We start from the raw sequence: 25,087 nt of genomic DNA on the forward strand, positions 1-25,087 counted from the left end.
AGAATCCCAGGGACGGGGGAGCCTGGTGGGCTGCCGTCTATGGGGTCGCACAGAGTCGGACACGACTGAAGCAACTTAGCAGCAGCAGTTTGGCAGAACAGTAATCTGTGGAATTGATTCTGGGAGAAAACCTTTTGAAGGCTTGGTTTAAGAGGAGGCTTTTATGTTAAGTTTGATCTTTTTTTTTTAAATAAGAAAATTAAAGCTGTTCATTTGTTCCTAAATTTGAATCTTTTCTCACCAGAAGGAAAAATAATAATTATATTCTACGGAAAGCCTTAGAGAGGACTATATGTCATATTTAATGCAGGTGTGTTAGTTGATCTTTAAACATTTTATTTCAGCTTTATTGAGGTATAACTAATGTGCTAAAATGTACATATTTAAAGAACACAATTTAATGAGTTTTGACATATGTGTATACCAGTGAAACCATCACTACAGTCAAAATAATGAACATATTCATCAGCCCTAAAAGTTTCCTCACATCTCTTTGTAATCCATCTCTCACCATCTGCCACTCATATCCCCAGGCAACCACTGACATGCTTTCTGTCATTAAAATAAAAGTTCTTTTACAATAAAGAAAATTTATGTAAGTAGAATAGTACAGTGTATGCTTTATAAAAAATGTGGCTTTTTTCATTCAATGAAGTTATTTTTATATTCGTCCATGTTGTTGCATGTGTTAATGGTTTATTCTTTTGTACCACTAAGTAATATTGTATTGCATGGACATATCATGATTTGTTTATCCATTCAATTTTCATAGTTATGTGCCTTTGTTCCAGTTTTTGGTTATTACAAATAACACTGCTATGAACATTCTTGTGTATTCGTTTCTGTGGACATATCTTTCATTTCTTGTATAAGTACCTAGGAGTACAGTTGCTAGGATTATGGTAGATGCATAGTAAACTTTTTAAGAAACTACAAAACTATTTGCAAAGTGGCTGAAATACTTTATATTCCTATCAGCCATGTATGAAAATTCTAGTTCTTTCACATCCTCCTTAATACTTCAACTTTAATTTTAGCTATTTTAGTGACTTTGTAGTAGCATCTCATTGTGATTTTAATTTGCAATTTCCTAATGATGTTGAGCATATTTTATGTGTCTTTTTGGCATCTGTGTATGCCATCTTTGGTGATGTATCTTTTCAAGTCATTTATCTTGTTTGAAGTATTTTATGTGGGTGGTTTGTCCTACTATTGAGTCATTAGAGTTTGCATGACTCTAAAGAAAAGTCCTGTGTTGCATATGTGCTCAGCAAATATTTTCTTCCCATTACCAGGCTTACCTTTTCATGTTTGTAATATTGCCTTTTGAAAATTAAACATGACATTTTAATAGAGTTTTAACTTACTGACTTTATCCTTCATAGTGCATACTTGTGTGCTGTTTTAAAAATATTTATAAACCCTAATTTTTTTCTTATGTTTTCTTCTAGAAATTTTATGACTTTCTCCAGAAATTTTATAGTTTCAGTTTTTAGTTTTAGGCTGCGATCTATTTTGAGTTAATTTTTGTGTAAGAAATTCAGGTTGAGGTTCTTTTTTTCTTTTTTCAGTTTATCTGTTGTTCTGACATCATGTTGAAAAGGTTATTTTTTCACTTTTGAATTACCATGGCAGCATTACTAAAAACTAAATTCACTATATATATGGCTCTATTTCTGAATGATGTTCTATTTCATTGATTTATATGTTTATCTTTATGCCAGTACTACACTGTCTTGATTGCTACACTATATATACTATATGTCCTGAAATCAGGTAGTATAAGTTCTCCAACTTTGTTCTTTTTCAGTTGTCTGATTATTTCAGGTCTTCTCTTTTCCATATAAATTCTATACATTGTGGTTGATTTTGATAACACTTCTCCATTTATTACTATGAAATATTGCCAAGTAACCGTAGAGAGAGAACATGTTATAAAAGTGTGTATTGGGGGATTATGGCTATTTATTTTTAATTGTTTTGCAGAACTTGAACCTCCTAAAAGCATTGCTTTAATGGCAATAGAAGCTAAAGTGACTAAACAGATTAGAAATATTTTGAAAAGTAGGGAAAGATTATCCACAACATCTTAGGATTACAGATCTTTTTAAAGTACTTAATTCTTTTTAATACTTTGAATTTTTGTTCCCGTTTTCAAAGCATATTCTTTCATTTCAGAAAAACTTTACAATAGGCAAACAGAAACAGCATGTCCAATTGTCAGTTGTTGTGAGTGTATACTTTGCATTTCTCATTTTTGTGCCAAAATATATTCATGTATTTAATGAATGACAGTATGGCATAGTGATAAGTAGAAGTTAATTGATTTCCTACACGTGAAGTGTTTGGAACTGTGCTTATCAGTATAACGTTCTCAATAAGCAATAGCTGTCTTTTAATAGAACCATACAAGCAAGCTGCTTTGTATTGTGCCTTTTTTTAATTATTTAACAAGGTACCTCAAATAGCTCACCATCCTTGTCAATAGGTATATATGTCTATGACAATTTTAATGATATTAACTAACTGATCAAAGCAGATTACTGATTGTTGAAAGAGGACCATACACACAAACCTGCTGGGTGTTCCTGATTAATTAAACTGGGAATATAGAGCACTGTAGTTCAGTATAGTAGCCAGTTACCACATGTGACTATTTATATTAAAATTTAATAAAATTTAAAGCTTTTTCCTTCATTTGTACTAGGCTTATTTCAGCTACTCAGTCGTCATCAGTCATTACCAGATCTATGCCTGATTCATTTTGAGGTTTGACAGAAATCAACAAAATTCTGTAAAACAATTATCCTTCAATAAAAAAATGAAAAAAAAAAAGATAATGCAGATGTAGAACATTATGCCATCACAGAAAATTCTGCTGGACAATGACAGTATAGTGCTTAGAGGAAGCATTGTGCTAATATAGAGGCAGAAGCTGAGGCAGTATACATGTCTGCACATGCATTTTCTTTTGATATGGAGCACACAGTGTTCCAGAATGCAAAAGGGTCTTGCGATGATGGAGAAAGAAGCCAAGCATCACTCAGCCGTTCCTCTTTTGTAGAATTCCGTCTCTGGGCCTCAGCTTAAGGCAGTGTTTACCATCAGTCTTTTCTGTTTCTGAACCCATTTTGATTCAATTCTCAATTGTACAGTTGAGAAATCCTTGCTTCTAGCTCCTCAGGGTCCTGCAGAACCCTCTCCTCATAGTAGTACACAACACTGTATGGGTATTTTATGTTTTATTTAACTCTTGCTTGGATGTTTGTTTGTAGTATTTTCAAACTTTTTCTATTAGAAAAATCAAAAAGCATGCATGATTGGCTAGAAATGTGTACTACTGAAAAACAAATCATATATAATAGAAAATTAAAACCCTTTAAGTTTTTGAAAAATTGGTATTAATGCTTAGTAAAAACACTGCAGTTTTCAGAGCAATCCTGTAAAGTACTAACATTGTAACATGTTTAAATTAGCAACAAAAATAGCTTTTTCATCATTGATCGTTTTAAAATTTATCATTGCAAAATTATTTTTTATGTTATCCTTTTTTTATTGTTATCTAGTCATATTAAAAACCAGCTTAATTTCCAGTCCATGTCCTTTTATATTACAGATCTAGACATTGAATTGTCATATTGCTATGTTGATTATATTTTGCTTTGGAAAATACAGTTTTACAGCCTACTTATAATAATCACTATCCCTCCCCACCCCATGTTCCACCTAATGCTGTATTTTATATAAAGAGCTAAAAAGAAAATAACATAAATTTCAACTTCTTGATAAAATATGGAATAAAAAACCTAGAGCAAATGAAAGTGAGGCAGAATGAGAATTTTATCAGTGCAAAAGAATTTGATTCTGCTTCTGGGTTTATATAGATATGAAGCTCTGCCATGTACAGCTAAGGATAAAATCACTGATGTAGTTCATTAAAAACAGTGTATCTTTATTTATTTATGCCATAAGATATAAATATAAATATAGAATAAAAGAAATATATAAATATATGTATTATAAAGAAAGAAACCATATAAGAGGCAAAAAATAAAAAATAAAAATAAAAACAGTGTATCTGTTTCATAAGTCAGTGAAGAAAACTAATTTAAAATCATTGTTTACTAAGCTACTTAAGCATAGTGTAAAATCAGTTGAAAAATGCAGGGTCTTAATGAAGAAATCTAAATATTCTAGGTATTGATTTAGTTTAGAAATAACTGTGGTATTTATATTTGTTATAGTGTTGCTTCTTATTTTCCTAGTTTTCTTTATTGGGTTTGAGGATTTTTTTAGTATGACTTCAGAAGCAGAATAAAAGACAATAATATTATTTTGTAATTTGAAGGTAAATCTTGACTGTTTAAGCTTAATTTTTCAGGTGACTGCACAAGTATAATTAGTGTGTTTTTGATGTCAGTAATGATTTTTCAGTCTTTCATAAGTCAAAACATTTTGCTTTTTCTATTTTTTAAATTTGAATTTCCAATTTATATAATTAAATTAATAACCACAATGAATTTTTAAACCTCCTTTCATTAAGAGACATACCAGAAAATGGGAATAGAACCTGAAATGTGAAAGCTTTGATCTCTAACAGAATAGTTAGTTTTAAAAGGCTTAACCATATGTTTATAACTAAATTAGAAGGGTACCACTTCCAAAATCCCTTGATGAAATATAAATATTATTTGCCGGGATAACTATTTCCTGCATCTAAGGCGTGCCATTAAGAAGTAATGAGAGTTCCATTTCGAAGAATGTCTCATTACTTTTATTAGTAAGTAAGCTATAAATTACTTGGAAGCATCCTGGAGTTCTTAGTGTTAGTTACTGATTATTTTTACTTTTACAAGTTTTAATAGCTACTCATAAAATACATTAAAATGCTTTGAGTGGAAAAGCACATTTCTAGATTTAAAGTACTGTTTTTAACTCTTTTGTTCTTTGTAATAAACTTGAGTTGGAAAGGGTAGTAAGAGAGCTATAATTTTTGATACATGAATGTCTGTGTAGTGATTGCAAATTATGTATTATGTGAGATGCTTTTCTTAGAGAATAATTTAAATGTAGTCAGGAATCTATCTTTACTTTCCCTGAAAACAATTTAGAATAACATCTTTGCCATGAGTGTTCCTTTGCAAAAAAAAAATAAAAATTAGCTTGTTTCATAGTATTAGAGGAATGAAGAGAGGCATAAGGATTATGTTCTGTCCGTGTTCTTTTTTTCTTTTAGTTGTATTGTTTTCCATCAACATTTAGTTTCTTTTTTTAATCATGTGACTGTTTTATACTCCTGTGGATGTTAAGTAAAAATAGCAAAGTACTTTAAAAGTTTATTTTCAAATTAGTTCAAGAACCCTGCTTGTAAAGTATATCATGTTAACTTACTGAAACTCAGATCAAAAACCGAAAGAAATTTTATTATTTTCTTCTTCCTAAAGTGAAAAATCAGAATGTCTTCTATTGTAAAATTATAATACAATATATAGCATTCTTAGAAGCAATCTGGGTTTCCTATAAACAGAGACATAAAAATAAAAGGAAATATCAAGAGAACTATGATGCTCATCCCAGGTATTTTGATTACTTATTAAATTTCAGAAAAATGCTTCCACCATTATATGGTCAGATGGGAGCTCACTAACCACAAATATTAGTTTCATTTTGAAAAAAATCACCTCTCTTTCTCAGCTATATAATATGTATTAAATAGTCAAGGTATTATCTGTGTGGTCTTTCACAATTGCAGATCCCTAAACATAAGTATTTTTCTTTAGTTCTCAAAGACTCGGTAATGAAATCTGCAACATACTAAAATTTTTTGAAAGTAAATTATTGTCAATAAATAATAGGCATCAGCTTCTAGAATTCCTTTATATCAGTATTGTCTTTCCCTTTTAACCTCATAACTTAATCTTACAGTTATTGGGAATAGAATCTGTAAAAAGGAATTTGACACATAAGTGTTGGCAGCTAATGACCTAGGAGAGATGAAGAGGCTAATCAGCTTTAATTTTCTTTTATTATATTATCAAATCAAATGTCAGAGGGTAACTTGTAGCTGTATTGAGTATTTCTTAATGTTTTATTTGTGATTATCTCATCCTGAATAAGGGGTTTAGTAAAGAGAAGTAAAATATATGACACAGGGGAATTTTCTGCAGCATATGTTTTTATATTATATATATATTTAGATAAAGTCATTGACTATAATTAGCTTATATATAACCTATATTTAAATATAAGGTAAATGTAGTCACTCCAGCACCCCTCCCTATTGATTATTGGTTTTATCTCCTAAGTGTTTCTTAGATTTGTCCATGTCCTCTCCATCTTCACTAGGATATCTTCCTAGTTTGAGGTTCCAATTATATTTCACCTCAATTACTTTTATAGTATTCTAAGTTGAACGGTTCTATGAAGACCTACAAGACCTTTTAGAGCCAACACCCCAAAAAGATGTCCTTTTCATTATAGGGGACTGGAATGCAAAAGTAGGAAGTCAAGAAACACCTGGACTAACAGGCAAATTTGGCCTTGGAATACGGAATGAAGCAGAGCAAAGACTAGTAGAGTTTTGCCAAGAAAATGCACTGGTCATAGCAAACACCCTCTTCCAACAACACAAGAGAAGACTCTACACATGGACATCACCAGATGGTCAACACCGAAATCAGATTGATTATATTCTCTGCAGGCAAAGACGGAGAAGCTCTATACAGTCAACAAAAACAAGACCAGGAGCTGACTGTGGCTCAGATCATGAACTCCTTATTACCAAATTCAGACTGAAATTGAAGAAAGCAGGAAAACCACTAGACCATTCAGGTATGACCTAAATCAAATCCCTTATGATTATACAGTGGAAGTGAGAAATAGATTTAAGGGCCTAGATCTGATAGATAGAGTGCCTAATGAACTATGGAATGAAGTTCATGACATTGTACAGGAGACAGGGATCAAGACCATCCCCGTGGAAAAGAAATGCAAAAAAGCAAAATGGCTGTCTGAGGAAGCCTTACAAATAGCTGTGAAAAGAAGAGAAGCAAAAAGCCAAGGAGAAAAGGAAAGATATAAGCATCTGAATGCAGAGTACCAAAGAACAGCAAGAAGAGATAAGAAAGCCTTCTTCAGCGATCAATGCAAAGAAATAGAGGAAAACAACAGAATGGGAAAGACTAGAGATCTCTTCAAGAAAATCAGAGATACCAAGGGAACATTTCATGCAAAGATGGGCTCGATAAGGGACAGAAATGGTATGGACCTAACAGAAGCAGAAGATATTAAGAAGAGTTGGCAAGAAGACACAAGAACTATACAAAAAGGATCTTCATGACCCGGATAATCATGATGGTGTGATCACTCATCTAGAGCCAGACATCCTGGAATGTGAACTCAAGTGGGCCTTAGAAAGCATCACTACAAACAAAGCTAGTGGAGGTGATGGAATTCCAGTGGAGCTATTTCAAATCCTGAAAGATGATGCTGTGAAAGTGCTGCACTCAATATGCCAGCAAATTTGGAAAACTCAGCAGTGGCCACAGGACTGGAAAAGGTCAGTTTTCATTCCAGTCCCAAAGAAAGGCAATGCCAAAGAATGCTCAAACTACTGCACAATTGCACTCATCTCACATGCTAGTAAAGTAATGCTCAAAATTCTCCAAGCCAGACTTCAGCAATACGTGAACCGGGAACTTCCAGATGTTCAAGCTGGTTTTAGAAAAGGCAGAGGAACCAGAGATCAAATTGCCAACATCCGCTGGATCCTTGAAAAAGCAAGAGAGTTCCAGAAAAACATCTATTTCTGCTTTATTGACCATGCCAAAGTCTTTGGCTGTGTGGATCACAATAAACTGTGGAAAATTCTGAAAGAGATGAGAATACCAGACCACCTGACCTGCCTCTTGAGAAATCTGTATGCAGGTCAGGAAGCAACAGTTAGAACTGGACATGGAACAACAGACTGGTTCCAAATAAGAAAAGGAGTACGTCAAGGCTGTATATTGTCACCCTGCTTATTTAACTTCTATGCAGAGTACATCACGAGAAACGCTGGGCTGGAAGAAGCACAAGCTGGAATCAAGATTGCTGGGAGAAATATCAATAACCTCAGATATGCAGAAAACACCACCCTTATGGCCGAAAGTGAAGAGGAACTTAAAAGCCTCTTGATGAAAGTGAAAGAGGAGAGTGAAAAAGTTGGCTTAAAGCTCAACATTCAGAAAACGAAGATCATGGCATCCAGTCCCATCACTCCATGAGAAATAGATGGGGAAATAGTGGAAACAGTGTCAGACTTTATTTTTCTGGGCTCCAAAATCACTGCAGATGGTGATTGCAGCCATGAAATTAAAAGACGCTTACTCCTTGGAAGAAAAGTTTTGGCCAACCTAGATAGCATATTCAAAAGCAGAGACATTACTTTGCCGACTAAGTTCCGTCTAGTCAAGGCAGTGGTTTTTCCTGTGGTCATGTATGGATGTGAGAGTTGGACTGTGAAGAAAGCTGAGCACCGAAGAATTGATGCATTTGAACTGTGGTGTTGGAGAAGACTCTTGAGAGTCCCTTGGACTGCAAGGAGATCCAACCAGTCCATTCTGAAGGTGATCAACCCTGGGATTTCTTTGGAAGGAATGATGCTAAAGCTGAAACTCCAGTACTTTGGCCACCTCATGCGAATAGTTGACTCATTGGAAAAGACTTTGATGCCGGGAGGGATTGGGGGCAGGAAGAAAAGGGGACGACAGAGGGTGAGATGGCTAGATGGCATCACTGACTCAATGGACGCGAGTGTGGCTAACTCCGCGAGTTGGTGATGGACAGGGAGGCCTGGCGTGCCGCGATTCATGGGGTTGCAAAGAGTCGGACGCGACTGAACTGAACTGAACTGGAATATCAGCATCCAATCTGCCCCCTCCAATTCTTCCTCCACAGTCAGGAAAGCAACTGGTCAGTTTTACTCCTTCCCTTTTCTATTCCCATAACTCTGTTGTATGAAAAACAATAGCAAAGAAAAAAAAAAAAAAAGGCCTCTCGTACTTTTCCAGGCTACTTTGAGGCGTGACAAGAATACAACTGAAAGTGACTAAATGGCTGAGTAGTCTGCCCCTGCCTGTCTTTTTTCCACTAGTCTCCATTCTTCTCATCCTCCTTGCTCCAGCTACAGACTGCCTGTCTTCAACCTCTCCCATCCATGTTGTCTCCCACTATGCTTTATGCCTGTAACTGCTTCTGCTTAATACTCTTTTTTCTCCTTCACCTAATTAATTCCCTTTTGTCCTCTAGATGTTATGTCAAATGTCACTTTCTTAATTAAGGCTTTTCTGTTTCTGGTTAGGTCAAATTTTCCTATTATAATTTGTTGTAACATTGCAGAGCTTATTCTCCGTAGCTTATCACAAGTAAAAATTTGTATTTTATTACTTTTTGACTAATGTGTATTGCCATACAACCTCCACTGCTGTGAGATCAGGGCTATCTGTCTTTATCTTTCTTCATCATTGCATAGCTCATGGCATCATGCCTGGCTCATTACCATGAGAAAGAAGAAGATAATACCGATGACGTTAGAAAACGTAATGGATCCCTATTTTGTGTCAGACATTATTCTAAACGTTTTATTGTATTAACCTGTTTCCTTTTCTTTAAAACCCTATGACATGTCAGTACTTTTTTTAATTTATGGCAGAAACTGTAAAATTTGTAGTAGTAGAGACACAATAAGTATTTGATAAATGCATGAATGAAAGATACTCAATATGTTTTTATTAAGCATTCACACTATATTAGAATGCATTGATAAATGAGACATGGCTATAAGAATATTTAGAATTAGAAGTGTTGATAAATTTACTTATAGAAATAAAGGTTTTGATTCATGTTAATAGGGCTATCCACTCTCCTTCTTTGCCTAGTAGGAAATTATTTTTGGAGTCCTCGGCTATTGCTTGTGAGACATAGGAAGTAAAAAGCTGGCCAGATGGGAAAGGCCTAGGTTAGGTTTGGGTGGGATGGAGAAAGAGAGGCAGGAGGGAAACATTATAAAAACCTGTAAGTCCTGATTACAAAATGTTCAAGTTATATTTAATCCTCTTTGGAGGATACTCTGAGATACAATTCTGTTCTTCCTGGTAAGTTGAGGATACAGGCCACTTAGCTTAGTTAGCTTACTACATAAGGAGCCATCTAGATCCCACCTATCCTCAACATATTCATCCTAAGTTGAGATAGTATCTAGGTACCAGAAACTTGGAGTGTCATCCCCTGAGGCCACAGGGTGAGCGGTAGGGGTGCCACTCTTGTCTTTCCCCAGGAGGCAGTAAAAGGACCTCTTTCTTATATAAGCTTTTCGATTTGTCAATTTGGTACATTTACATGAATGGATTAAGGAGAGGATTTCCCTGGCTAATTCACAAAATTTATTATGTGACAGTATCCTGAACGTAAATTTTTTAAAACTCAAGTATCTATGTAGTAGAAAATAAGTTGTATAAATCCTGCTATTAAATATAGAAATATTTGTCCTACTTTCTTTTTGGCAAGAATTGTTACCACTAATATGTGGAGTGATTACTATCTGCAAAAATATATAATTCATCAGCAGTCCTTGAGTAGGGACAGTGCAGCAGACCACTTGAAGACATTGTAGATACAATAGTGATCACTGCCCCGACTCGACTGTGCCTGTGGTTTATTGAGATGGACAAATATTTAAGCAAGCAATATAGTGTATTAGATGCTGATATAGAAAATATGAGCATAGTGATGCTGCAGAAGCCTATGAAAAGGAAATATATTAGGGTATTGTGGTTTAAAAAAAGTCGCCTAAACATTTCAACTCAGGAGCTGGAGAATGTAGAGAAATATATGTATATGTGATTTTGTTTTAGTTTAATAATGGATCATATTTATGTACTCATGAGTATGTGTTTGTATAAAATGTATAACATTTTGCCCTTTTCCACTTAATATCAGTGTGGGTAGATCTACCTTCAGTTCATTTCAGTTCAGTCGCTCAGTCGGGTCGCTTTGTGACCCCATGAACCATAGCACGCCAGGCCTCCCTGTCCATCACCAACTCCCGGAGTCCACCTAAACCCATGTCCATCAAGTTGGTGATGCCATCCAGCCATCTCATCCTCTGTCATCCCCTGCTCCTCCTGCCCTCAACTTTCCCAGTATCAGGATCTTTTCCAATGAGTCAGCTCTTCTCATCAGGTGGCCAAAGAATTGGAGTTTCAGCTTCAACATCAGTCCTTCCAGTGAACACCCAGGCCTGATCTCCTTTAGGATGGACTGGTTGGATCTCCTTGCAGTGCAAGGGACTCTCAAGAGTCTTCTCCAACACCACAATTCAAAAGCATCAATTCTTTTGCACTCAGCTTTCTTTATAGTCCAACTGTCACATCCATACGTGACCACAGGAAAAACCATAGCCTTGACTAGACGGACCTTTGCTGGCAAAGTAATGTCTCTGCTTTTTAATATGCTATATAGGTTGGTCATAACTTTCCTTCCAAGGAGTAAGTGTCTTTTAATTTCATGGCTGCAATCACCATCTGCAGTGATTTTGCAGTCCAGAAAAATAAAGTCAGCCACTGTTTCCACTGTTTCCCTATCTATTTGCCATGAAGTGATGGGACCGGATGCCATGATCTTAGTTTTCTGAATGTTGAGCTTTAAGCCAACTTTTTCGCTCTCCTCTTTCACTTTCATCACAAGGCTCTTTAGTTCTTCTTCACTTTTGGCCATAAGGGTGGTGTCATCTGCATTTCTGAGGTTATTGATATTTCTCCTGGCAATCTTGGTTCTAGCTTGTGTTTCTTCCAACCCAGAGTTTCTCATGATGTACTCTGCATATACTTTAAATAAGCAGCGTGACAATATCCAGCCTTGACGTACTCCTTTTCCTATTTGGAACCAGTCTGTTGTTCCATGTCCAGTTCTAACTGTTGCTTCCTCACCTGCATACAGGTTTTTCAAGAGGCAGGTCAAGTGGTCTGGTATTCCCATCTCTTTCAGAATTTTCCACAGTTTATTGTGATCCACAGAGCTAACGGCTTTGACATAGTCAATAAAGCAGAAATAGATGTTTTTCTGTAATTTTCTTGCCTTTTTGATGATCCAGCTGATGTTGGCAACTTGATCTTTGGTTTCTCTGCCTTTTCTTTTTTTTTAAATATAAATTTATTTATTTTGGGAGGCTAATTACTTTGCAATTTTGTATTGGGTTTGCCATATATAAACATGCATCCGCCACGGGTGTACATGTTCCCCATCCTGAAACCCTCTCCCACCTCCCTCCCCGTACCATCCCTCTGGGTCATCCCAGTGCACCAGCCCCAAGCATCCTGTATCCTGCATCGAACTTGGACTGGCGATTCATTTCATATATGATATTATACATGTTTCAGTGCCATTCTCCCAAATCATCCCACCCTCTCCCTCTCCCTCAGAGTCCAAAAGTCCATTCTATACATCTGTGTCTCTTTTGCTGTCTCGCATACAGGGTTATTGTTACCATCTTTCTAAATTCCATATATATGCGTTAGCATGCTGTATTGGTATTTTACTTTCTGGCTTACTTCACTCTGTATAATCGGCTCCAGTTTCATCCACCTCATTAGAACTGATTCAAATATATTCTTTTTGATGGCTGGGTAATACTCCATTGTGTATATTTACCACAGCTTTCTTATCCATTCGTCTGCTGATGGACATCTAGGTTGCTTCCATGTCCTGGCTATTATAAACAGTGCTGTGATGAACGTTGGGGTACACGTGTCTCTTTCAATTCTGGTTTCCTCAGTGTGTATGCCCAGTAGTGAGATTACTGGGTGATAAGGCAGTTCTATTTCCAGTTTTCTAAGGAATATCCACACTGTTCTCCATAATGGCTGTACTAGTTTGCATTTCCACTGATAGTGTAAGAGGGTTCCCTTTTCTCCACACCCTCTCCAGAAACCAACTTGAATATCTGGAAGTTCACGGTTTACCTATTGCTAAAGCCTGGCTTGGAGAACTTTAAACATTACTTTACTAGCGTGTGAGATGAGTGCAGTTGTGTGGTAGTTTGAGCATTCTTTGCCATTGCCTTTCTTTGGGATTGGAATGAAAACTGACCTTTTCCAGTCCTGTGGCCACTGCTGAGTTTCCCAAATTTGCTGGCATATTGAGTGCAGCACTTTCACAGCATCATCTTTCAGGATTTGAAATAGCTCCACTGGAATTCCATCACCTCCACTAGCTTTGTTCATAGTGATGCTTCCTAAGGCCCGCTTGCCTTCACATTCTGTGCTGTCTGTCTCTAGGTGAGTGATCAGACCATCATGATTATCTGGGTCGTGAAGATATTATTTGTATAGTTCTTCTGTGTATTCTTACCACCTCTTTTTAATATCTTCTGCTTCTGTTAGGTCCCTCCCATTTCTGTCCTTTATTGAGCCCATCTTTGCATGAAATATCTTTTCCATTCTGTTGTTTTCCTCTATTTCTTTGCATTGATCGCTAAGGAAGGCTTTCTTGTCTCTCCTTGCTATTCTTTGGAACTCTGCATTCAAATGGGTATATCTTTCCTTTTCTCCTTTCCTTTTTGCTTCCCTTCTTTTAACAGCTATTTGTAAGGCCTCTCAGACAGCCATTTTGCTTTTTTGCATTTCTCTTTCTTCGGGATGGTCTTTATTCCTGTCTCCTGTACAGTACAAACCTCCATCCATAGTTCATCAGGCACTCTATCAGATCTAGTCCCTTAAATCTATTTTTCATTTCCACTGTATAGTCATAAGGGATTTTATTTAGGTCATACCTGAATGGTCTAGTGATTTTCTCCACTTTCTTCAATTTCAGTCTGTATTTGGCAATAAGGAATTCATGATCTGAGCCACAATCAGCTCCCAGTCTTGTTTTTGCTGACTGTATAAAGCTTCTCCATCTTTGGCTGCAAAGAATGTAATCGATCTGATTTCACTATCGACCATCTGGTGATGTCCATGTGTAGAGTCTTCTCTTGTGTTGCTGGAAGAGAGTGTTTGCTATGACCTGTGCGTTCTCTTGGCAGAACTCTATTAGCCTTTGCCCTGCTTCATTCTGTCTTCCAAGGCCAAATTTGCCTGTTACTCCAGGTGTTTCTTGACTTCCTAGTTTTGCACTCCAGTCCCCTATAATGAAAAGGACATCTTTTTTGGGTGTTAGTTCTAGAAAGTCTTGTAGGTCTTCATAGAACCATTCAATTTCAGCTTCTTCAGCATTACTGGTTGGGGCCAGACTTGCATTACTGTGATACTGAATGGTTTACCTTATTGCCTTATCAAGAACTTCGTCTTTCTGTCTGTATGTATTTATTCTAGGATAGAATTTTGGAAGTGAGATTGCTGGACCTAGGGTTTGCTCATTTAAAATTTTGATTGATTTTGCCAAATTGCCATCTTAATTGGGTCCACTCAGTACAGTTCAGTTCAGTTGCTCAGTCATTTCTGACTCTTTGCGATCCCATGAATCGCAACATGCCAGGCCTCCCTGTCCATCACCAACTCCCGGAGTCCACCCAAACCCATGTCCATCGAGTCGGTGATGTCATCCAGCCATCTCATCCTCTGTCATCACCTTCTCCTCCTGCCCTCAACTTTCCCAGTATCAGGGTATTTTCCAATGAGTCAGCTCTTCACATCAGGTGACCAGAGAATTGGAGTTTCAGTTTTAGCATCAGTCCTACCAGTGAACACCCAGGACTGATCTCCTTTAGGGTGGGCTGGTTGGATCTCCTTGCAGTCCAAGGGACTCTCAAGAGTCTTCTCCAACACCACAGTTCAAAAGCATCGATTCTTCGGTGCTCAGCTTTCTTCACAGTCCAACTCTCACATCCATACATGACTACTGGAAAAACCATAGCCTTGACTAGACAGAGCGTAGTTGACAAATTAATGTCTCTACTTTCGAATATGCTCTCTATGTTGGTCACAATTCTCCTTCCAAGGAGTAAGCGTCTTTTAATTTCATGGCTGCAATCACTATCTGCAGTGGTTTTGGAGCCCAGAAAAATAAACTCACTAGTTATGGTTAATATCTCTGTTAAAAGCTGAATTTATGTGAGTTGATGATATAAACCCAAATACTATATATGAGTAGACTCTTACCACAAGGGAAAAATACAGTTTCATGAATAAGGTGTAAAACATCACTGACAATCAAATAAATATAAATTAAAATACAAAGCTGCTTCTCCATGTTAAGTTAGTAAAGGTAATAATAATGCCCCAGCCAGGCAGAACTACACTGTAATTTCAGCTCTCTGCCATTGCACACAGTGTGGCAAAATCTCTTTTTGGTGATTGATTTGCTTAAAAGAAATCTGTATAGTACAATGAAAAACAGTGTAGTTACTGAATAGAGAATGAATATGGGAGTCCTGGGGCCCTGGGAATTTGACAGATTTAACCAAATCTTCTTCAGTTGCAATGTCATAATTACTTGGGGAGTATTTTCCTACTGCAGACATCAGTATTCTTTTTTGGTAATTGACATCCTAACTAGTGTGAGGTATTAGGATCATTGTGGTTTTGTTTGCATTGCAAGATGATTAGTGATGTTGAGCACCTTCTCAGTTACCAGATATGGGTTCACAGGAGCCTGCTGGTAGGTATACCATGGCTGCTTCCTGAGGCTTCAGGAGCAGCCCTGCCTTGGGTGGCTGGAGCTAGCAGGAGCTGGGGGTAAGCTGGGGACCTAGGTTGGGAGGCCCTACAGCCTTGGGGTTGGCCTGATGTTAGGGCCTGCAGTTAGGTACTTCTTTTTACTTTCTTCTCCAACTGGAAAGATAGTTCTCTCTGTGCTGGGTTTCCTAGGCTTAGAGGACGAGTCATAGGGCTAATGTGAATGTATCTTTCCTACCCTCCTCACTGTGTCTTATTTCTGTGCTTCACCCACATGTGGTAATCTCTTACCTGGAATCCTTGGTTTTTGCGAAGCAGTGTTTGTGTGCAGATAATTCTTCCAATTAATGTTTAATGTTTCTGAGGGGAGGGGATGAATGCTAGAAATTCCTGTGGCCCCCCTCCCTTTACTAATCTAACTCCCAGTTATGTTTTCTTTTTTTTTTCAATTCAGTGTTAGGAAAACTTACTGCCAGGTTTTATACTTAATCACATATATTATATTAGCTAATTTTTTGGGTATATTTGCTTTTGTCCTTCTTTATCACTTTCTTAAGCCTTGTTTTTTATTGAATATGAGTTTCTGTTAAACCACTTCAACACCAATAATAAGTAATTTTGTTTGATCTTTTTCTGTGCTGTAAGTTAGTTAGATTGTAGGAAATGTAAGGAAATGGAGGGGAAAAATGCAGAAAAATGTATAATTTCACTCAGTTCTGCACTGTAGTTGTATTGGTGCTGAATGTGTAATTTATACGTGTGTAGTTGTGGGCAGATTCAGTGGCAGTTTATTGAACAAGGTTAACTGCCCCCTATTAGTCAATATTTGCATTTCATAGGCTTGTATGAGAGAGAATTTAGACTACTTTTCACTTCTTTGCTGTGTTTTCACCTTGAAGTATAAGCTTCTGAACTTCTTGCCTTTTATCTTTGTGTTCTTAACCATAGAAAAATATCAGAAGACATTGAGTTGAGTGAGTTAATCGCAAAGTTTTGTTAAGAAATTCTCCTTTGGATAACTGTACATTATAATTAAATAGTACACATGTCCTGCCTTAAAAAAAAAAAAAAAAAACAAGAATCCAAATTAAGGAAGTAGATTAACAATAAAAACAACTAATTTCCTTAATTGCGGTCATTTTCAGCAGCTTATGTCCTGCCATAATTTCCTCATAAGATTTTAGAATCTTGTCTTCAAGTGTGTCTCTTCTTTCTGAAATAACAGACTCCAAATGTTTGATTAATTATTCTTGAATTAGTAAAACCTCTTAGTATTGAATGTTTAGAATTAGTTTGAAGAGATTAAATTGGTATTATTTTCGTGTTAGCATTTTTATGAAGAGCTGTAGAATACATTTTGCTTTTTAGCTCAACACATTTGAGGTTTTAGATTTGGTAGTACAATATGATATTTTAAATATTTCACTTTAGTAAGAAATTGATCCTCAGTCTGAGCTCTTCACAGGTATTAGGAAAGAGGTAATGACTATCAAACTATCAAATATTCAGAGTCATGTGAGAGAGGATGTTTCTCCCACTTTCAAAGGGCACATATACCTGTTTGATTTAGGGGGAAAAAAAAAAACTGTAATATAAACCAAGGAAGCTCATTCAGTATGGGTTATATCCTCATTGTACAGGACAAGATTTACAACAGGACAGGTTTCTACAACAAATCAGTCATTGTTCTGTTGTTTAGTTGCTAAGTCGTGTCAGAGTCTCCTGTGACTCCATGGAGTAGCCCACCAGGCTCCTCTGTCCATGAGATTTCTTAGGCAAGAAGATTGGCTTAGGTTGCCATTTTCTTCTCTGCATATTAGTCAGATTCAAGAAATATCTTTTATGAGTGAGCAGAATAGGAATCATTGTAAGTTATATCAGACCCCGGCTCTTTGAGACTTTAATGGAACTAAACTAAATCCTAGGGTATTGTGGACAGCCAGCTAGAATGATGAGATCTAGGTCTTCATGGCTTTTACATATTGCAATATAAACAAATTTTTGTATTTTTCTTTATGTGTAATTAAGTTTTAGGATAATAAAGCACTGTATTCTTTATACACTTATGTTGATGAGGCTATAGTTCAGTATATAAGTTCTGAGATTGTTGGAAAATGTTTTAAATTGACAAAAAGAACTGCAAATATAATTCTGCTCCAGTTATAAACACATGCAATCTAGAAAGTATTTTTCTTGAATGTTTAATTTTGAGTTATATATTATAGGAGCCTTTTCTCCCTTACTCCAGAACTCCATGCTCTGTTCCTTTGCAAGTATTAGGATTTCTTATTGAATTATACTTTGTTTCTTTATTTAGTAAATGTTTACCTTTGAACTTTTAACTAAAAATAGTATCGTACAGATTTTTTTTTGAACATCAAGATGCCAAAACATATTTCAGATTATATTCCTTATACTTTAGCTTAACCATATCTGTACTTTCAACAAAAATATGCATAAGGATACTTTTGTAGTTGAAGATTCTCCAGTTAACTTTTTTTTTTTTCAATTTTTTTTTATTTTTTAAATTTCAAAATCTTTAATTCTTACATGCGTTCCCAAACATGAACCCCCCTCCCACCTCCCTCCCCACAACATCTCTCTGGGTCATCCCCATGCACCAGCCCCAAGCATGCTGCACCCTACGTCAGACATGGACTGGCGATTCAATTCTTACATGACAGTATACATGTTAGAATTCCCATTCTCCCAAATCATCCCACCCTCTCCCTCTCCCAGTTAACTTTTATATTTTCATTTTATAGTTGAAAGCTGTGATCCTTGACATAAGTATATAGCTAGATACTTCAGAATACTTTGGGCTTTACATGTTTGTGTGTGCACTCAGGCGTGTGAATTGGTGGGAGAGGAGGGAACATAAAAAATGGTAGAAAAGGAAGTAGTTGGAACGAACTGATTTGTTGTAGTGTCCCAAGTGGCAGGTATAATCTGCGGGCTGTCAGGTTCTATTACGGGGGTTGTTGCCATCAATCAGAAGTGACATTTGTAAAGCAGAGTTTAGTATAACTGTAATTATATGTGTTTTTTACGGAATTTAAACCGTGTGACATTTTAGATTTTATCCTTAAATTAAAACATTCATATAATTTATAGACTTGTTGGTTGAGTAAGTATGTAATTATGTATTTTAAAAAGGAAGATAGATTTCCTAAATCCTGCAAACAGTTGCATGGTCTAAGTCTATAGCATTAAAATGTGATTTGTAACAGCTCCAGGCTGTTTTCACACAGAAAATGTATTGATCACACATTCTTGAATATTGTTCTGTAGCCTAGTTAATAGATCCCCAACATTTTCAACTAAATGTACAGTATTTTATCAATTGTAAGACATTTAGAAAATTTTATTTGGTGTTTTTTTTTTAACTTCCTAGTGACACATGAAATGATGATATAGCTCAAAATCAATAGCTCTTGAGACTTGTTGAAGTATAGTGATATGCTCTTAGATTTTAATGACTATATTTTAATATTTTACCATTCTGTTTTTAAAAGTCTAATGTAATGAGTTTAAACAATTAAATTTTTTTCTATAGTCTACCAAAAATTTCAAAATTTAAATATTGTAAAGGTAAGAAAGCATACTTTCATTTTTAAAATTTGTTATATTCCTTTGACTTAACATTTAAAATCTAGTTTTAATTTATAGCCATCTGCCTCAAGGAAAAACACTGCTCCAACAGTCAAAATGTTTTTTAAAAATGTTTAAAATTCAGTAGGATATCAGTGTGACTTGAATAGCTTTAAATAGATATAACAGGATTTGTTAAGCATAAAGCTGTATTTAGATATCACAAACATTCTGTCTTAAGCTGGATATATATTGCTATTAGTGATATAATTTCAAGATTGTTTTTTTGTATAATGAATTATTTATTGGAATTAGAAAATTTTATGGACTGGTCTATGTATGGAAAATATGAATATTGAAAAATAAGAATAAATCTTATTTTTAAATAGACATCAACAACAATAACATTAAGGAAATATGGGAATTATGAATAATAGGTGTCTAATTTCTCGTCTTCGTTCAAAAACTTCAATCAAAAACTATGATGTTCAAAAACATTTATAAATATGCCAAAACTTTCTTATCTCTTTGCTTTTAGTGCTTATACAGGTCTCTGGTTGAGGAGATTGATAAGTGGTCAGGAAATTGACATAAATTTAGAAGTTGTCATTTGTATGAAAAAGAAATCCAATCAGTAGGTTGAAGAACTTGGACTTCTATGTAAAAGATATTATATTTGATTCCTTCCTCAGAATGCTTGTGGTGTGCATAGAAAGATTATACAAGAGATGATACGTGACTAATGCATATGAGAAGCACAAAGAACAAATTTTGCTTATTTGTCTTTGTAGCATGCAATATTTTTTTTCTTTCTTTATCTAGCAAACTCTTACTTACCTTTCACCTGTTCAGTTCAGATATCCCTTCTTGCCATTTAATTTTTGTTTTTAATTATAAGTTATATGTAATTATAATAGCATGTATGTGCACAGCTTACTGTTACTGAGTAAAATACATACTCAGAATAGTACAGAAATTGTAAATGAACAAGTTGATAAATTTTCCTAAACTGAATACACTGATATAGGCACCACACTGATCAAAATAGTTTTACCACAGTTCGAAATCTTTCCTCATTTCTCCCCCATTTTGTGTCCTCCTTCCTCTTCAGAGATGACTCCTAGCTTTTCACACCTTATGTTAGTTTCACCTGTTTCAAAACTTCCTATCCATGAAGTTTTATACTGTATAACTGGATTCTTTCACTAACAAGATTTTCAGATTTTTACCATATTATTGCATATAGCAATAGTTTACTCATTTTTGTTGTGTTGTATAATTGTTTCCTTGTGTAACTGTTAAAAGTTTTTTATCTGTATTATTGTTGATGGAAATTTGGCTTCCAATTTTGAAGTATTATAAATAGTATAGCTATGAAAATTCTAATATACATCTTTAGGTACAAGTACGTGTGCATTTCTGTTCAGTACGTAATTCACTAGGAATGGAATTGCTGGTCACAAGGCTTACATGTGTTCATCTCTAGTAGGTAATACCAAGCAGCTTTTCAAAATGGTTGGGTGAGTTTTCATTTCCACCATTGTTTCATGAGAGTTCTAGTTCTTCCACATGCTCTCTAAACATGTGGTATTTTATGTCTTTCATTTAAAAACTTTTTCCTGCAATATTCAACATCCTTTTATGATTAAAAACTCTCCACAAATTGGATATAGAAGGAATTGTCTTCAGCATAATAAAGTCCATATATAACAAACCTATAAGTAACATAATACTCAACAGTGAAAGGCTGAAAACTTTACTGAGGTTGATCTCTCTTTGCTAAGATCAAGACAAGGGTGCAGATTCTCGCTAGTCCTGTTCAACATAGTACTGGAAGTCCTAGCCCGAATAATTAAGCAAGAAAAAGAAATAAAGGTCTTCTGAATCAGAAAAGAAGTAATATGGTCACTGCACATATGATTTTATATATATAGGAAACCCTAAAGACTCCAGGAAAAATCTTCTGCAACTAAGAAACAACTTCAGTAAAGTTGCAGGATACAAAATCAACATGCAGAAAGCAATTGCATTTCTATACACTAACAACGAACTATCAGAAAAAGAAAGAAATAATCCACACACAAGAGCATCAAAAAAAATGTAATGCTTCGAAATAAATTTAACCAAGGAAATGAAAGATCTGTACACCAAAAACTGTAAAACACTGTGGAAAGAAATTGAAAATTAAATGAAAATAAATGGAATAAATAAATGAAAAGATAGCTCATGTCTGTCATATATTGAAAGAGTTAATGTCTTTCATCCATTGAAAGAAAAAATGTCTATACTATCTAAGCCATCTATGGATTCAATGCATCCCTATCAAAATTCCATTATCATTTTTCACAGATATAGAAAAATGCATTTTAAAGTTAGTATGTAACCACAAAAGACCCAAAGAGTCAAAGCAATCCTGAGAATGGACAAAGCTGAAGGTACCCCACTTCCTAACTTTAATCTATACTACAAAACTATAGTAATCAAAAAGCATGGTACTGGCAGAAAAATAGACACATAGACCAGTGGAGCAGAAGAGAGACTAGAAATTAACTCACATATACCATCAACTAATATTTGACAGTTGAGCTGAAGACAATTGGGAAAGAATATCTTTGGTCAACTGTATGGGGAAAAGTGGATAGCCATATACAGAGGAATGAAAATGGCCACCTATTTTATATTGCTTACAAAGAATTAAGGGGCTTCCCAGGTGGCACTAGTGATAAAGAAACTGCCTGCCAATGCAAGAGACATAAGAGAGTTTGGTCCTCTTCTCTGCTATTGGGAAGCTCCCTGGGTTGGGAAGATTCTTTGGAAGAGGGCATAGCAACCCACTCCAGTTTTCTTGCCTGGAGAATCCCGTGGACCGAGAAGCCTGGTGGGCTCCAGTCTATAGGGTCGCAAAGAATGGAACACGATTGAAGCAATTTAACACAAAAATGGATTAAAGATTTACATATAAGACCTGAAACTGTAAAACTACTACTTCAAGAAAACAGAGAGAAAAAAATCTCTTTGACATTGATCTTGGGAATGATTATTGGATATGACATCAAAAACCCATGAAACAAAAGTGAAAATAAGCTTCTACACAGCAAAAGAAATAGCAGAATGAAAAGGTTACCTGTAGGAGAAGACGTTAGCAAGCCATCTATCTGAAAAGAACTCAATATCCACACAACTCAAAAGCAAAACACACACATGACCCAAAAGCCAAACCAAAAACAAAACAACAGTAAAGGGACAGAGGACTAGAATAGACATTTTTCCAAAGAAGGCATGCAAATGACCCCCAGGACAGTAAAAGATGTTTGACTTCACTAATCAGCAGGAAATGCAAGTCATAATCACAGTGCGATATCCCCTTACAACAGTTAGATTGACTTGTTATCAAAAAAGACAAGAGAGGACAGATATGGGCGAGGATGTGGCGAAAAGGGATCTTTTGTGCACTATTGTAAGTTGCTGTTGTAAACTGGGAATGTAAATGTGTACTGCCACTATGGAAACACTTTGAAGTTCTCCCAAAAAGTTAAAAATATAACTACCATATGATGCAGCCATTCTACTTACGGGTATATATCAGAAGGAATTGAAATCATTATCTTGAAGAGAGATTGCTCTCTGATGTTCTTTGCAGCTTTATTCACAATAGCTAAGATACGGAGACAACCCTAAGTGTTCACCAAGAAATGAATGGACCAAAAAAAAAAATGTGGCATATATGTAGAATAGAATATTATTCAGCCATAAAAAATGGAAATTCAGCCTTTTCCCACAAGAAGAATGGACCTTGAGATCATTACGCTAAAGTGAAATAAGTCAAAAAAAGAAAAGACAAATACTGTTATGTTCTCACTTATATATGGGGGAAGAAAAGCCAAACTCAGGAAGGAAACAGAGAGTACAATGTTGGTTGCCAGGAACTTAGGCATAAGGGAAATGGGAAAATGTTGGTCAAAGTGTACAAACTTCCAGATATAAGATGAATGTGTTCCGGGGATCTGATGTACAGTGCAGTGAGTATAATTAACATTCCTGTGTTATATCCTTGAAAGTTGTTAACAGAGCAGATCTTAAATATTATCACCACACACACTGAAACACAAAAGTAATATGAAGTGAGGGGAAGAAAGTGTTAACTAACCTCATTGTGGTAATGGTTTTACAATATGTATGTGTATCAACTCATCACATTGTGCACTTTAAATCTGTATATGTTGCATGTCAGAAATAACACAATAGACAAAAAAGGGAAGGAGAGATAAAGTGATTTCCCCTGGGTCACAATGTTTTAAAAGGCAAAAGATTATGTTTATGTTAGTTTCCAGATGAAGTGGCTCTAGCGAGTCTTAGGTCTTTTGGTTTAGCTGTCAAATGGATGGAGCATTTTAAATTGAATATACCAAATTGTTGACACAATAGTGGTTGTATAGCATCTCAACTGTGCCGTTTTACCAGTGGTTAGGCTAAAACTGGAACAGTTTGGAATAATGATTTTTATACTCCTAAAGGAATAAAGTACGTGTATTGAGAGAAATTTGAGTTGACAGTAAAAATATTGACAGTTAACCCATGCCCTAATACAAGAGCAGATGGAAATGTCTTGCATGAGTTCCAATTCATTAAGCAAATGTGACACTTTATTTTCTAGCCATTTTTGTTCAGGGAATTAGAGTAATGAAATGGTAATATAAATGAAGTCATTTCTCACTGTGCTGAAAGTATAGAAAACAAAATGCTAAAATGGATTTTTAAGGTTTGGTGGTGTAGTTTTCTTGTATTTGAAAATGTTTATTTTAAAATTTAGTTGTTACCACATTATTAGCTTTGTAGTATACTTTGTAGCTTTCTTAACATTTATGAATTGTAAGCTTATTTTATATTTTAATGAAACATGAATTTACAGTTTAGAAGAATTGTTGCTTTTGGAAACACATGGGCATATTTTTTAGGATTTTCAGTTAAAGAGTTGTTAGTGAGTGATCCCTGAGCATATTTGTAAGATATATCTTGGATTGTTTTAAATTGTCATTTTTCAAAGTGGAAGTTATGTTTAAATTATTGGAATATAAAAGATGTTAATTAATGCATAGTGAATGTCTCAAACCATTTTAGATCTTAAAACTCATTATACATCTGTTTATACTTAATTCCAGTAGCGTATTTTTTTCAATGTAGCATTTGATGTGGCTTCAGTATTACCATTTAACTTCAGCAAATTAACTAAGTAGCTTCATAGTATTTTGCACCTTAGATATGAATGCCTTAATCTATTTCATTATAGTTTGCCAATTAATGTTGTATTGAAATACAGATGCTAAATTTTGTGGTTGATATAGTTTATTTCAAAGTGATCGTGATTATCTCTAATAATGCAACAGATTATACTGACAAACTTGGACTGTACATTTATTAAGAAGTGTATGTGATTTGCAGTCTAAGAAAAGATTACCATTCCTGTAAGCAGCTTCAAAACAGACATGAGAGTTATAACACAACAAAAATGTTGAACAATCTGACTCCCATCTCATTTAACTTCTTCACGAAATAGTTGAATTTTGATTATCATCAGGCTCTATAATCTGATATACTGGCTAAGATAAACTTCAGTTTTTGACTTGTTACCTCACATGTTAAATATATAATAGTGTAATATTACCATAGTAGGAGGTTTATTAAACTTGTCTTTTTCTCTGCCATAGTCTGCTTTTAGAGGACACAAGCAATTCAATATGTAGAAAGCAAATAGATTTATAATCACAGCTCGCTTCAAATGGTCTCTTCTCAGAACTTAACATAAATACCCTGTTCTCGCCTTCTGCTCTAGGTACCCTGGATCTCCG

At 35.3% G+C, this 25,087-nt stretch overlaps 1 protein-coding gene across 1 annotated transcript in view; it reads left to right on the top strand.

Moving 5' to 3' along the window:
* Positions 1–25,087, top strand: part of ASCC3 (activating signal cointegrator 1 complex subunit 3) — a 345,247-nt gene that overhangs the window by 118,425 nt on the left and 201,735 nt on the right. The window lies entirely within an intron of this gene.

This window comes from Capra hircus, chromosome 9 (genome assembly GCF_001704415.2).
Source record: "Capra hircus breed San Clemente chromosome 9, ASM170441v1, whole genome shotgun sequence".
In the NCBI taxonomy this organism is placed as follows: Eukaryota; Metazoa; Chordata; class Mammalia; order Artiodactyla; family Bovidae; genus Capra; species Capra hircus.